Raw genomic sequence first — 17,015 nt, 5'->3', positions numbered from 1 at the left:
TCTGGTACACACTGTTGATTTTGCCTGGAACATTCTCCTTACACAGGACCATTAACTTTGCTTCTGGTAATTCTTTGATTCTCAGCTTAGGCGTCCTTTCCTCTGAAAAGCCTAGCCTTACTTACAATATTTAGTTGTTCATTCCATGTTCTTAATTTCACACTATCATATGAGATTATTGGATATAACATTTACTTATTTTTGGCTGAATGACTACTCTCTACACAGACTGCATGAGAGAGAGATCAGACACTTGCATAATTTTTTCTTATTATATATACCAGTCTGTGCTTCAGAAATTGGATAAAGAATGGTTGGATAGATGAACACTTCCATAGAAATATGAACTGGAGAGTGGGGCTTCCCTGGTGTGTCAGTGGTAAAGAATCCGCCTACTAATGCAGGAGACTCAGGTTTGATCCCTGGATCAGGAAGATCCTCTGGAGGAGGAAATGACAACCCACTCCAGTATTCTTACCTGGAGAATCACATGGACAGGATTCTAGCGGGCTTCAAAATCACTGCAGATGGTGACTGCATCCATGAAATTAGAAGATTCTGTTCCTTGGGAAAAATAAATAAAACAAAAAACTTTGACAAACCTAGACAGAGGATTAAAAAAAAAAAAAAAAAAAGACATCACTTTGCTGACAAAAATCCTTACAGGCAAAGCTATGGATTTTAAAGTAGTCATATACAGATGTGACAGTTGGACCCAAAAGGCTGAGCACCAAAGAATTCATGCTTTCAAACTTTGGTTCTGGAAAGACTCTTGAGAGTCCCTTGGACAGCAAGATCAAACAGGTCAATCTTAAAGGAAATTAACCCTGAATATTCATTGAAAGGACTGATGCTTCAGTTGAAGCTCCAATACTTTGGCCACCTGAAGTGAAGAGCCAGCTCTTTGGAAAAGACCATGATGCTGGGAAAGATTGAAGGCAGGAGGAGAAGGGGATGACAGAGGATAAGATGGTTGGATGGCATCACTGACTAGATGGACATGAGCTTGAGCAAACTCAAGAAGATGGTGAAGGACAGGGAAGCCTGGTACACTGCAGTCCATGGGGTTACAAAGAGTTGGACACAACTTAGTAACTGAATAACAAACAAAAATATTCCATGGGGTCACAAAAGAGTCAGATATGACTGAGCAGCTAAATAATAATACCTTCTCCATTTCCTTTTCCCTTCCAAGGAGTCATTATCTTCAAAAGGAACAGGTTCTCTCTAAAATCTCTCATATGTGTGACCACTATCTCTTTCTGATACATAAGTTTCCACCCTCTGTTCCTATTGTCAGTAAACATACTTAGGAAAGGAACACTCTGGATATGCTTGCATCTTCCATAAAATGAATGTGAGTAAAAAAGTTCTAGATACTCTTAATGAAATTTACCCCTATGTAATAGAGACCAAAAGGTCATATACCTTTCAGAAAACAAAATATGTGAAAACTACTATATACCAAGCTTTTGGCAGCTTATTTCTGTCGATAAATAAATCATCTCAATTTATACATGACAATGAAATCACAATATTGAGTTATCTCTTTAGAGTGTGAAATAAACTGTGAAATGTTTTACATACATTTTACTAACATTTTACATACAATATTACTAACTTATCTTTGAGAGATATTTATTCTTATTGGAGATCTAATGATTCATGGTTGTTCATTCTTTAGAGGGCATATTTCAATTTATCTATAAAAAAGTATAAAAGAAAAAAGTGAACATTATCTTCAGATAGATATACACATACATATATATTCCTGCCTTGGAAATCCCATGGACAGAGGAGCCTGGAGTGCTACAGTCCATGGTGTTGCAAGAGTCCAATACCACTTATTGACTAAACAACAGTATATACATACACACACACACACATACACACATAAAAAAATGTGTGTGTGTATATATATATATGTCCAATTGTACAATTATTTATATATAATTTCAAGGATTCTACATGCACATGCTTAAAACTCTAAGTGTAAGAGTTGAAATTCAAGTTTAAGATACTTCCGGGTTTTTTTCAACATTTCTTACAAGATCTGTTTTTGTCTTAAGATCTCTAAAACACAGTAAGTTTATAAGACTTAGTCCAAAGTTTTTCTTTTACATTTCAGAAAAAAGCATGTCCATGAAAGGATGTGAAAGTGAAACTGGTAGTCACTCAGCTGTGCCCAACTCTCGGCAGCCCGATGGACTGTAGCCTGCCGGGCTTCTCCGTCCATGGGATTCTCTAGGCAAGAATACTTCAGGGGATTTCCTGACCCCGGGATCAAACCTAGGTCTCCCCTATTGCACGCGGATTCTTTACCCTCTGAACCACCTATCACTTTAAAATGCATCTCAAGAGAGGGGGAATCAATATTTCTGTGAAATTTCTAAAGAGATTATGATCTAAGACTAGTAAGTATTAGAAAGAAATGTATTAGCACATACAAAGTGAGATAAATACAGAGAAGCATATTTTCACGTAGAGCAGCATACAGCTTCAGACACACAGCAACATGTCATCAGTCAATGAGATTCTTTTGGTATGCTTTGCATTAGCCATAACAGTTGCTGAGGAACTTTGTGTGTGCCTGTGTGTGAACAGATGGTGGTGAAAAGGAAGAACAAGAGTGAGTTTCAAGAGAACAAGAGAGAGACTTGACTACTTTTCTAGTCATCACCTTACTGCTTTTATCTAGTTTTAAAATACATGGGTCTCCATTCTGCAATTATTTCTCTTGACAAAACTGAAAAATAATTCTGATTTGGATACTAATGAAAATTATAATTTTGTTTCTCCGTTAACTGTCATAATAAAATAAGCAGGTCATCATAAACAATGTTTAAAACTGGAAGACAATATTTGACTTAGATTTCTAGGTGTGAAAAAGCAAGACATTATATTAAAATTTCTAAATATGAATATCTCCCATTGTAGTGATTATTTTCATTTGTAAATGACAGTATTTAAAACATTTTGATTAAATTAACTGATTATTTGACTGAATTGGTAAGCCATTTTTACCCAAATTGTTGAAAGGCTGCTATATGTTGACAAAGCTATGATTACTTCTGTCATAAAGGTAGCAAAGCCAATATCTCTCTGTGTGTATGTGGTGATTTAGTCGCTAAGTCATGTCAGACTCTTTGATGCCATGGACTGTAGCCTGCCAGGCTCCTCTCTCCATGGGTTTTCCCAGGCAAGAATTCTGGAGTGGGTTGCCCTTCCTTCTCTAGGAGATCTTCCTGACCCAGGGACTGAGCCCTGGTCTCCTGCATTGCAGGTGGATTCTTTACCAACTGAGCTACCACGGAACCCCTCTGTGGGTATAACATTTATTTGTACATAAATACTGTCAGTAATTTTACCCCTGTTGCCCGTAATGCATGCCCAATATGAATAGATGACCATGACAGAGGGTCAAGGGGGACTGAATGCTACAAACCATTTACTTAGTCTATAAAATTCAGAGTCTGGATATTAATCTCAATACTTTTTGTCCAGGTCCTTTTGTTTTTATCTCTCAACTGCCTCTTGTTACCATACTTTGACCTCAGTGAAACATAATGAAATCCTTAGTACTTTTATCCATTCTATATTTAAAGTATTCTTACTTGCTTATATCTTTCTTTTAATAATGGAGAAGAAAAGTGTGCTTAGTCTGCCTTTTGATGCTACTGCTACTTTCCCTTGGTATTTTTATAACCATTGCTTCTTTTATTCATTGAATGCACTTTTTCTAGAAATGGTTAATTAAGACCGAGAAGTATCTTACTAACTTTTCAACTGATTGTAATTGGGTGTCTCCCTAAAGTATTTTCTTTAAGTTAGCAATGAAGATTTGAAACAGAGAGTATGACACTAAGTCATACATTTCCAGGTGCCCTTTCTCCAGTGAAGCTGATCACTCCCTCCACTTTTTCCTTTAAGCAACAGGACCTGGATGTTAATAATAGCCACATCCACCCTGGTTATAAACCTGGGATATGACATTGCCTCTTCTGTTTTCCTGAACATTGCCCATATCTTTTGAAATCACAGCTTTATTAAAGTATCTTCAAATTATCAAGTTTGTGTTTATTATTGGTTTTCTCTAGGATCCTGACTATTTCTTCTTGAAATTACATTTCCTCTCACATGCCTAGTGGACTCACTTCTATTTTCCTTTCTCGAATCCTTCATGAAATCAATCTTTTCCATAACCTGGCCCTTACATTTTAGTGTTTTCTAGATGCCCCTCTTTATACTTATTCCTATAACTCTCTATTCATTCACTACCTCATTGCTTAGTTTATCATCTATAATCAAATAAATTACTTATACCTATCTTTAGCATAGGCTTCTCTGGTAGCATGGGTGTCACACTTGAACTTCTGATCTAAGAGATGTATTAAATCAATGGTTCCCAATCCCTGGGCCATGGACAGGTATCATATGTTACGAACTAGGCTGCACAGCAGGAGGTGAGCATCAGACAATGGAGCAATTTATTAATTTATTGTGCAATGCTTGTGGCAACTTCAAATCTCTATATATTCTGGATTAAAGTCAAGGTGGAATATCCTGATTGGCACAAAAATCACTGAAATGTTCGCTTCCATTTCCAACATCCTATCTTTGTGAAGCAGGTTTTTGCTGCTTTTATTTTTTTTCCCCTGCAGTAGCAATAAGAAAAATGAAATTACAGAGTAGACTGGACATCAGCAGCACACTTCAGGTATCATGGTCTCCCATCAACCCCAGATAGACCCACCAAGCTGCAGGAAAACAAGTTCAGAGTTCCCACTAATTCTACACTATGGTGACCTACATAATTCTTTCATTATAGATCACAAGGTAATAATAATTGAAATAAAGTACCCAATAAATATAATGAGTTGGGTCATCCCGAAACCATCTCCCTCACCTGCCTGTCTGTGAAAAAACTGTCTTCCATGAAACCAGTTCCTGGTGCCAGTAAGGTTGGGTACTGCTGTATTAAATGACTCCTCCTATGTGTTTCCAAACTGATTGCACCATCTTCCACCTCCACATTCACTTCCATGTTTATTGAATGGCATTCCATATATCAAGTTGCTCAAGATTAGAAATTGAGTTATCATTGGCCACTTTTGTCTAATTCTCTCTTTCCAGTCACAAGATTTTATCAATTCTATCTCTTCATGTTTCTTCAATATTATTTCTGCATTGTACTGTCATTATTACTAACTTAGTTCAAGCACAAATAACTCTTAAACTGAATTTCCCCAGTGCTTTTTTCATAAAAACCTATCATGGTGTCCCATACTTCAGACTTTCACTCAGGCCTTTCACCTGAGCCCTTATCTCTAAACATCAGTCTTTATATGACCAATGGAGATTCCAAATTATGTGTTTAAGTTCAAACTACTATCCTCTTTAAAAAGCTGCTCCTTGCTTTCTCATTCAAGGTTACTTGCCAACACATGATTCTATAGCACTCTATTCATACGTCTACTAAAACATCTATCGCAGTGGTAGATAAATACCTGTTCATTATTCTTTGAAATAAATGATACTGAATATGTATCTTTAATTAATAATATATTACATGCAACACTGTAAACATGCATTATAATAAATATTATATGAAAAAAAATCCTTAAAAGCAATGTGAACCTTTGCTCCCATATAATTCATTTTAATAAATATATAGAAATATTCAGCTATATAAGATTTGCTAGTTTCATTGAAGTTATCATTGAAGATTGCCCTGTAGGTACTATAGTACACCAGAATGCAATATGCCTTATCATATGGACTGTTCTATAAATATGAAATTCAAAATAAAATGAAAACATTTAAAATCATTTTGAGGTTGTATAAGTAAACAAATAGATATTTAATATTATTTAAGAGTAAAATTATATTAAATTTTTAAAAAGAGTTACTATTACATAATGAAAGTAGAAATTCTTATAAGATAGAGCTTTGGGTTAGGCTAAGATTGTATCATTACTTAATTCTATTCTTCTTCAAAGTTCCCATTAATGGAGAATATATATATCCTTTGAAAAGATAGTCTATGTAAACTAAGGCTCAGATCAATTCTGCTTTCAGCCTGCAATAAAACTGTCATAGAGATTTACCAAATAAAATAATGATCAGCAAAAGTAGCAGGATTAGCAGCTCAGTCAGACTAATGACATTGAAGACCTTGCCAGCCTGAAGAAAGAGGCAACTTAATGATAATAATAAAAAGTAGCACTTGTTATTGTGTGTTGACTTTCCTATTTTCTTCTCAAGCTGTAAATTGAAGAATTCAGACTTTTAGGTATTTGTAGATGAAGCAAGGAACATAAATATTCTCCTTGGGGAGAAATCAATAGTTATAGTTCTCTCTTTGAAGTTATTATTTTATATTCTCACCAAAAAGAGAGACATGTTAATATTTTAACATCAGTGTCACACTTATCCTTAGTTAGACACTTGTTTGTGAGTGTCCTCTGATGGTAGTAAAAATGTCTGTAATGGTTTCCAAATAAAACTCCGTCATAAAAATTAAAAAAAAAAGATCGGACCATTAATAGTAACTTAATAAGGGTATTTCTGTTTCTTAAACTTAGAATTTAATGATCACTTAATTATACAAGCCTCATGTATTTAAAATAGGAAATGCCACTAAATTTATAATGGGAAAGGCATCTTTCTCAGTAGCCTCAGATCTAATTCCAAGAAAATTAAAGAATTCTGATTTAAGTGTCCACATTTTTAATCTAATGCAATCATTAATGAAAATAATATAAAACCATTCTGTCTCAAAGATACAAGTTTAATTACCCAATGGATATTATTAAGTAAATACATGCTGACTGTTATTAAATCTTAAATAAGAAGGAAATTCTGCTGTTTTTAAGAACATGGGTGAACTTGGAGGACAATATCCTAAGTGAAATAAGATAGTTGCAGAAAGATAATAAGTGGAATTTCACTCAAATGAGACATTTAGAAACTCAAATTCATAGACAAAGAGAATACAACACTAGCTGTCAAAGGTTGCAGGGTTGATGGAAGTGGGGAGTTATACAATGAGCATAAATTTCATTTATGTAAGATGAATAAGTTCTAGAGATGTGCTATACAAACTGGTGCATATAGTTAATAATAGTATATTCTTCACTTCAAAATTTAAGACAACTGGTGTCATATAAAGTATTCTTCTCACAAAAAATAAATAGAAACTCTGGAATCTGTTGGACAGGACTCGACTGTAGTGTTTTTATCTCTATAATGTCCTTAGGCCAAGCTCATCTAATTGTATATATTGAATATATGCAGTTCTTTACATATTAATTATACTTCAATAATGCTATTAAATAAGCAGTGTGACAATATACAGTCTTAACGTACTCTTTTTCCTATTTGTAAACAGTCCGTTGTTCCATGTCCAGTTCTAACTGTTGCTTTCTGACCTGCATATAGGTTTCTCAAGAGGCAGGTCAGGTGGTCTGGGATTCCCATCTTGTTCAGAATTTTCCACAGTTTATTGTGATCCACACAGTCAAAGGCTTTGGCATAGTCAATAAAGCAGAAATAGACATTTTTCTGGAACTTTCTTGCTTTTTCCATGATCCAGCAGATGTTGGTAATTTGGTCTCTGGTTCCTCTGCCTTTTCTAAAACCAGCCTGAACATCTGGAAGTTCACAGTTCACATATTGCTGAAGCCTGGCTTGGAGAATTTTGAGCATTACTTTACTAATATGTGAGATGAGTGCAATTGTGTGGTAGTTTGATCATTCTTTGGCATTGCCTTTCTTTGGGATTGGAATGAAAACTGATCTTTTCCAGTCCTGCGGCCACTGCTGAGTTTTTCAAATTTGCTGGCATATCGAGTGCAGCACTTTCACAGCATCAGCTTTCAGGATTTGAAATAGCTCCACTGGAATTCCATCACCTCCACTAGCTTTGTTCATAGTGATGCTTGCTAAGGCCCACTTGACTTCACATTCCAGAATGTGTGTCTCTATGTGAGTGATTATACCATCATGATTATCTGGGTTGTGAAGATCTTTTTTGTACAGTTCTTCTGTGTATTCTTGCCACCTCTTTGTAATATCTTCTGCTTCTGTTAGGCCTATACCATGTCTGTCCTTTATCGAGCCCATCTTTGCATGAAATGTTCCCTTGGTATCTCTAATTTTCTTGAAGAGATCTCTAGTCTTTCCCATTCTGTTGTTTCCCTCTATTTCTTTGCATTTCTTTGCATTGACCACTAGGAAGGCTTTCTTATCTCTTCTTGCTGTTCTTTGGAACTCTGCATTCAGATGCTTATATCTTTCCTTTTCTCCTTTGCTTTTTGCTTCTCTTCTTTTCACAGCTATTTGTAAGGCCTACTCAGACAGCCATTTTGTTTTTTGCATTTCTTTTCCATAGGGATGGTCTTGATCCCTGTCTCCTGTACAATGTCATGAACCTCATTCCATAGTTCATCAGGCACTCTACCTATCAGATCGAGGCCCTTAAATCTATTTCTCACTTCCACTGTATAATCATAAGGGATTTGATTTAGGTCATACCTGAATGGCCTAGTGGTTTTCCCTACTTTCTTCAATTTAAGTTTGAATTTTGCAATAAGGAGCTCATGATTTGAGCCACAGTTAGCTCCCAGTCTTGTTTTTGCTGACTGTATAGAGCTTCTCCATCTTTGGCTGCAAAGAATATAATCAATCTGATTTCGGTGTTGACCATCTGGTGATCTCCATGTGTAGAGTCCTCTCTTGTGTTGTTGGAAAAGGGTGTTTGCTATGACCAGTGCGTTCTCTTGGCAACACTCTATTAGCCTTTGCCCTGCTTCATTCCATACTCCGAGGCCAAATTTGCCTGTTATTTTAGGTGTTTCTTGACTTCCTACTTTTGCATTCCAGTCCCCTATAATGAAAAGGACATCTTTTTTGGGTGTTAATTCTAAAAGGTCTTATAGGTCTTCATAGAACCATTCAACTTCAGCTTCTTCAGCATTACTGGTTGGGGCATAGACTTGGATTACTATGATATTGAATGGTTTGCCTTGTAAACGAACAGAGATCATTCTTTTGTTTTTGAGATTGCATCCAAGTACTGCATTTCAGACTCTTTTGTTGACCATGATTGGTATTCTATTTCTTCTAAGGGATTCCTGCCAAAGTAGATATTATGGTCATCTAAGTTAAATTCACCCATTCCAGCCCATTTTAACATATATGCAGAGTACATCATGAGAAACACTGGGCTGGAAGAAGCACAAGCTAGAATCAAGATTGCTGGAAGAAATCAATAACCTCAGATACGCAGATGACACCACCCTTAAGGCAGAATGTGAGGAGGAACTAAAAAGCCTCTTGATGAAAGTGGAAGAGGAGAGTGAAAAAGTTGGCTTAAAGCTCAACATTCAGAAAACGAAGATCATGGCATCCGGTCCCATCACTTCATGACAAATATATGAAGATACAGCAGAAACAGTGGCTGACTTTATTTTTGGGGGCTTCAAAATCACTGCAAATGGTGACCGCAGCCATGAAATTAAAAGACTTTTACTCCTTGGAAGGAAAGATGACCAACCTAGATAGCATATTGAAAAGCAGAGACATTACTTTGCCAACAAAGATCTGTCTAGTCAAGGCTATGGTTTTTCCAGTGGTCATGTATGGATTTGAGAGTTGGACTGTGAAGAAAGCTGAGCACAGAAGAATTGATGCTTTTGAACTATGGTGTTGGAGAAGGCTCTTGAGAGTCCCTTGGACTGCAAGGAGATCCAACCAGTCCATTTTAAAGGAGATCATCCCTGGGTGTTCTTCAGAAGGAATAATGCTAAAGCTGAAACTCCAGTACTTGGCCACCTTGTGCAAAGAGCTGACTCATTGGAAAAGACTCTGATGCTGGGAGGGATTGGGGCAGGAGGAGAAGGGGATGACAGAGAATGAGATGGCTGGATGGCCTCATCGACTCGATGGACATGAGTTTGAATGAACTCCGGGAGTTGGTGATGGACAAGGAGGCCTGCCGTGCTGCAATTCATGGGGTCACAAGGAGTCGGACACGACTGAGAAACTGAACTGAACTGAACTGAACTGAATACTATTAAAAGAAAACAAAATACAATTAAATTTTAAAAGTACATATGTTCTTAATGTAAGCAAGGGAACTGTTTAGATGGTATATTTCTCTCAAGTTGTGTATGCATATTTATGCTTCTGTTTAACAGTCAATTTCAGGCAACTGTTTATGTTATATAATTAAGTAACCTCTTACTCCTTGATTATTTTTCATAATTAACTCAGCTGATATTTTGGCTTGTACTGAGGTGAAATGACCAAGGTAGACACAGCCTTAAAGGCATAATGACTTATAAGTCAAGTCGTGTCCTTGGTAGTCATCTCATCTGCATTTCTGATATCACCTTGGTCTCTATCTTTATCTTTGGGATTTACAGTTACTTGCACAGCCCAAATCTCACCTTTCATGCCTTAACAGTAAATCACCTCATATCTTATTTCTACTCTATGGAGCATTTCATTTCTGATAATTCTATATGCTTAACATTTTATAGCACTATATACTAATACAGTTGACCCTTGAACATCATGAGTTTGAACAGCATGAAAGTGAAGGCTGCTCAGTCATGTCTGACTCTTTGCGACCCCATGGACTATACAGTCCATGGAATTCTCCAGGCCAGAATACCGGAGTGGGTAGCCATTACTTTCTCCAGTGATTTTTTTTTTTTTTTTCAGTCATTTCTTTAGCTTAAAAAAGAAGACTAAAAGAAGATGTGATTAAAATCCATTAAATTATAGGCATTTGTTTATGTGAAATCCTGAAACAACAGAAGGTAGGGATAAAAAAAATGTTACTTGAAAAAATAATCACAGATTAAAAACAACTATAATTTTGAGGGGCAACAAACGTATGTCAGATTTTATATCCAACTAACATTTAATCTAAAATTCACATTAACACCAAGATGTAGAAATTACTGGCTTTGTTTTATAGATAAGGAGATTAAATCTCCCAATTTCTGCCAGCTAGTAAGTGGCAGAGTTGACATTCAAATGCACAACCTGCATAAATAACAATTTGATTAGAGCTTCCTAGAAGGTGCTAGGGGTAAAGAATCCACCTGTCAGTGCAAGAGATATAACAGACACTGGTTCAATCCCTGGGTCGAGAAGATCCCCTGCAGTAGGAAATGGCAACCCACTCAAGTCCTCTTGCCTGGAAAATTCCAAGCACAGAGGAACCTGGTGGACTACATTCCACGGGCTCACAAAGAGTTGAACATGACTGAGTGTCTGAGTGCCAAAACAAAAGTTTACTACAATGAATATACTGCAAACCTAATACAGGATAAACCTAAGGAATGATTTATAAGATTATGGAAAAAAAAATCCTTGATTTGAGACCAGGATGCCTTACTAATATAAAACACAATATTTTGTAGTGTGTACCATGTTCCTGAAGTCACCAGCAGAGAAGAAGATCATGACCCTATGTGATACACCACTTCATGCCTCCAACAGAGATTCCAGAGACAGATGAAGTAGGCCATAGGTTTGACTGAGCACGGACAAACAGTAGGCTGCCTTGCATGGTAACTTGCAGATAATATATGCATTTTCAATAAAGAGTACAGACAATTTAGAAATATCTTACAAGAACTATAAGCAAGGAACTACTTATCATTTTTGGTCTACTTTAGAGTAATTGGATATACTATGCTGTAATTCAATTTAGCAGATTGGCATGCACTATACTAAAACTTCCACTGTTTATCATAAAAATCCTCAAAAATGTGATGTAATAAATACTCTCTACCTCTTTTACACATAAAAGCATTGAATCTCAAAGATATTAAAACACTTACCAATTGTATATAGGCAGTGAATGGCGAAGCACAAACTCAAAATTACATAGTCTAATTGCAAACCTTGACATTGCGTTTTTAGACCAGAAAATACATTAGATCATGAGGAAATAAAAAAACACACTCAACTCATTAAGGGCACAGCAATTTTATGGGTATAAAGGTCCTTGGGTAATAAAAATACATCTGGATCAGTGAATTTCACTACCTTCTCTGGACAAAAATTCCAACCCAACTCCACTTGCCTCATGCCACCACCAAATGGACAATCTATTATATAAACACAGAAAAGATATCACAATAGTGACTTTGCAGGAAAACTTAGACAGAAAATTCCTTCCTAAGGATTTTGAACCATCAGCCTAGACTAGACTGGGACTATTATTACGAGTGTAGCCCATCAAGATATCGGCAGAGAGAACATGAAAGACAACTCTAGATAGACACCCACAGCAGAGTAAGGAGAAAAAAGGGTGATATATCATTCAGGGGGTGTTCCTTGTAGGAGCTCTGAGGGATAATTCACGTCCTGACTCTTCTGGTTTTTGGTGACCGTACATAGGTCTTAAAGGTTTTGTGGCTAATGATAACATCACTCCAGTTTCTGTCTTCTTCTTCATATTGCTTCTTCTCTGTGTGTTTGTGTGTCTCTGGTCTATATGTCGCTCAGAAGGACATTTCTGTTGGTTTACAGAATGATCAATTTTCAAAATCCTTAGATTAATTATATCTTCATTTTTTTTTCATATAGGATGATACTCACAGGTTTGAAGGATTAGGATGTTAATATATAGTTTGGGAGTTAATCATTCACCCTAACATTATGTGGAACATATTTATATCAATCTCTGTTGCATTTCTACACAAAATATCAAGAACATTATCTGGGACCTATTCTCATGAGAAAAATCCACAAAAGATGGGAAAGTCACCAATTGCTATTTCTTTCTTTCACATATACACTCTGCTCAAGTTTCTACACAATTTTAATTACTCTTTGATACCTTCACTTGCTTATAGCACTTTTTTTTTTGTTTTGTTTTAATGTTTTGTACAAAGTTTATAATCGTTAGCAGTAGGTCTCATCTGATAGGCATGATCTCTCTATTACTGGAAGACAAACATGCCCAAACTCATTTAATTTGATTTAAATTCTTTATATTCAAATTATTGTCTATTCAACACTAACATCAGCAGCCCCTGGAAGATTGCTACAAAGGGAGATTTTCAGACTCCATTCTGGGCTGAGTGGAATAAAATCTGCATTTTAATCAGATCACCAGTTGATTCTTAGGATATTAAAGTTTGATTATTATTGCTTACTGGAATATACTTTCTTCTTGCCACTTGTTTATACACCTGTATTTAATAGTTATTGTGATTCCTAATATACTTGAGACAAAAAAGGAAAATATGTATGTCTGCATGTACTGGGAAGGGTAAGGAAAATTTGGAAAATTGGACACAAACTTGGGTCTTTAAAGACTATGTAGCTTATGTTATTAAAGAGTAGCTGAGCTAATTATATGTCTCCCTCAAATTTATTGTCTATCAGGACTATTTAAATATTATTATTACATATATTTGTAATGTTTTAAATTTTCATTCTATACACTACATATATGGCATGTGTGCATGCTAAGTCACCTCAGTCATGTCCAACTCTTTAACAAGCCTATGGACAATAGTCTGCCAGGCTCCTCTTCTATAGACTTGTCAAGCAAAAATACTGGAGTAGGTTGCCATTTTCTCCTCTACAGGATATTCCCAACCAAGGAATCAAACCCTCCTCTCTTATAGTCTCTGTGTTGGCAGATAGGTTCTTTACCATTAGTGCACAGGGAAAGCCCTTATACACATATTAGAAGAATGAAATTAGCTACTATTACAAAGACTTCCAGAACATTCAGTCTAGAAACCACCTTGGGATGACTTTATTATACAGTTTATAAACTCATGTAGGAATTTAAAAATATAACTGTGATTTTATTTCTGTTTATCTTAAAAATTTACAAACACACATAAATCATTTGAGGTAATATTCAAAATGATATAAGATCAAGGCACACCAAGTCCTCACCCCAATTTAGAGCAACTCACCTTTTCCTTATTGTAGTATGGGCTTCACTGATAGCTCAGTTGGTAAAGAATCCACCTGCAATGCAGGAGAGCTCAGTTGGATTCCTGGGTCAGGAAGATCCATTGGAGAAGGGATAGGCTACCCACTCCAGTATTCTTGGGCTTCCCTTGTGGCTCAGCTGAAGAATTTGCCTATAATGCAGGAGACCTGGGTTCAATCCCTGGGTTGGGAAGATCCCCTGGCAAAGGGAAAGGCTGCCCACTCCAGTGTTATGGCCTGGAGAATTCCATAGGGTGTTTAGTCCATGGGGTCACAAAGAGTCGGACATGACTGAGCAACTTTCACTCACTCACTTTTACTCAAAATAGATATCCATCTAAATTACACCTGTGATATAATCAAAATATCAGTGTGTGTCTTTTCCTTCTATCCTATTTCAGATCACATTTGATGAAATTATTACTATGTGGCTCATTCTAAAACTCTTTATGATTCATATGTCTAATTCATTTTTAGCTAAATTCATCTATTACTAGTACTGCCATAATCACTGATTATAGATGGATACATGACAGAATTTAGTAGCAACTATAAAATTATAATTTAGCAAGATTGTATAATTTCTATATATATATTTATACATATATTATATATATTATATAAAATTTAACAATTTGGTAAAACATTAGGGACTTCAGAATATTCAATGAATGTGATGCAATGAGGGGAGTCATTAAGTTTTAATTCCTTTGCATATCTAACACAGGCACTGAAAAACTAAAACTAGGATAACATTATATTTAGGAATCTGCATTTCTGCTTGTCAGAAAACATAAATGTCTATGTATGTATCTTTTTCACAAATCACATTTGATTTGAATTTTTTTCCAGTGAATTCTATAGTTTTAGCTCTATCTCATGACTTCAGAGAGAAGTCATTCATCCTGTTTTAAAAAAATTTTTTTTAAGAAATTTCCTAATTATTATTTTTTTAATTTTTATTTTATTTTTAAACTTTACATAATTGTATTAATTTTGCCAAATATCAAAATGAATCTGCCACAGGTACACATGTGTTCCCCATCCTGAACCCTCCTCCCTCCTCCCTTCCCATACCATCCCTCTGGGTCGTCCCAGTGACTAGAAATTTCCTAATTATTATTTTTAAAAGGTTGATTATCTTTACCAAAGACAGGTAAATGTCAATGTAATTTGTAAGATATGTAAGAAAGTAATTATGACAGGGGTTAATTGAAATTTATGGAAATGCATTGACATAATTAAACTCTCAGAGACGTCATGGAAAATCTTAGAAAACACAAACAACTCCCTTCTTATATTTACACTGTAGACAGTGGTCTATTCACACATACATACACCCAACCCTGCTCATTTTTGAATGTATGGCTGTTGTTTTATTTTTAATAATGATAAAGTTTTATTTTTTTATAAATAATAGAATTGTTTCTTTTAAATAGTGTTGACTAGTTTTTTTTTGTTTGTTTGTTTATGATAACTTTATTTTCTAGAGTACCTGCTTCAGAACTGTTCTATAATCTTTAAGCTCCACCATGAACTCTATTTCTGAAAAGCTGACCAGTACTCAGATAGGGCTTACTGTGTTCTGTACCTCATTTTTGCTTTCTTTCTCCAGAGTTCATTCCTTTGAGTATTTATGAAAGAAATTGTAAGACCTTTGATATTTACTTAAAAACAAAACCTGGTAGTAGGAGAGGGGAGAAAGCATAGGAAGTATGGGAGAAACAAGATGAACTACATTTTGAAAACCTGAAACCAGCTTAAAGGGACATGGGCATTTGTTGTACCAATCTTTGTACTTTTGTTTGCATCTAAAATTTTTCAAGTATATTTTTTTTGGTAATCCCCACTCTCTCCTATATCTCAGTCTTCTTGTTTTAGATAGTTCCCTTAGCATTCAAATATATGCCAATACTAGCAATCTCTAAAAAACTGAGCACCCAATAGTTGTCCCAGATGCTCTGCTCCTGTCTGTCTACACTGGTGAGCTGATCTCAAGTCAATGCCTCTCAAATGTATAGTTCAGATGATTTATGTTTACCTCATTTAAATATCTTCCACATTCTGAATATTAAAATTCCAAAGTTAACCTCTTATTTCACACATGAATACAAATATGCACATAGATTCTCTGATATCACCTTAATTTATCCCTGTTAGTAAATGGTACAATATTATTTCTTCCATGTTAGTCAAGAAAGCAAAAAAAAAAAAAAAAAATCACCCTTCTGTGTTCCTTCTTCACTTATACTGTAATTTCAACTTTGAGTACTTATTTCTACCTCAATGGATAGCATTCTGGTCTCAGACATTATTACCAAAAACTAGATTATTCCTACAAAAACTCCTGAATTGATCTATGATCTAATCTTAAATCATATTCACGCTGCCAATCTGCCATCCTAAGAGTAGCATCACATTAACTTTTGTTTGCTTGCTTGTTTAAGTGCAAAATTTTTAAAAGTTAGGTCATACCACTGCTTAAAATTCTTCAATGTTTTGTGTGTCAGTGCCATAGAGTGTTGATTACTATAGCTCTGTAGTATAGTTTGAAATCAGGGAGCGTGATGCCTCCAGCTTTGTTCTTTTTTCTTAAGACTGTTTTGTCTATTTAAGGTCTTTTGTGCTTCCATGCAAAGTTTAGAATTATTTGTTCTAGTTCTGTGGAGAATACATTGGTGTTTTGGTAGGAATGGCATTGAAGATGTATATTATATTGGGTCATATGGTCATTTAACAATATGAGTTCCTCCAACTCATGATCATTATATATCATTCCATTTGTTTGAGCCATTTTCAGTTTCTTTCATCAGTATCTCTTGGTTTTCTGAGTACAGATCTTTTACCACCTTGGTTAGAGTTATTCCAAAAACATAGACACACAGCTCAATGGCATATAACTGAGAGCCCATAAATAAACAACAGTTATATGGGCAACTGATCTACAGCAAAGTAGGCAAAAACACCCAATGAGGAAAAGATAGTCTCTTCAATTAATGGTATTGGGAAAACTGGACAGTGCAAGCAAAATAATCCAA

General features: G+C 35.5%; 1 long non-coding RNA gene across 35 annotated transcripts in view; it reads right to left on the bottom strand.

Annotated features, from left to right (window-relative positions):
* LOC147366670 (uncharacterized) overlaps positions 1–17,015 on the bottom strand; it is a 927,553-nt gene that overhangs the window by 359,798 nt on the left and 550,740 nt on the right. For 18 of the 35 annotated variants that reach the window (XR_015168902.1, XR_015168894.1, XR_015168892.1 and 15 more), the window contains one exon: positions 479–564. The exons of 6 other annotated variants lie outside the window; for them this stretch is intronic. This is a non-coding gene — a long non-coding RNA (uncharacterized LOC147366670). 11 more of the 35 variants (XR_015168915.1, XR_015168895.1, XR_015168910.1 and 8 more) reach the window with 3 other exon arrangements.

Source organism: Bos grunniens, chromosome 8 (assembly GCF_055505025.1).
Source record: "Bos grunniens cultivar Pamir isolate PY7600 chromosome 8, Bosgru_T2T1.0, whole genome shotgun sequence".
Lineage (NCBI taxonomy): Eukaryota > Metazoa > Chordata > Mammalia > Artiodactyla > Bovidae > Bos > Bos grunniens.
This window is presented reverse-complemented; position numbering and strand designations above follow the sequence as displayed.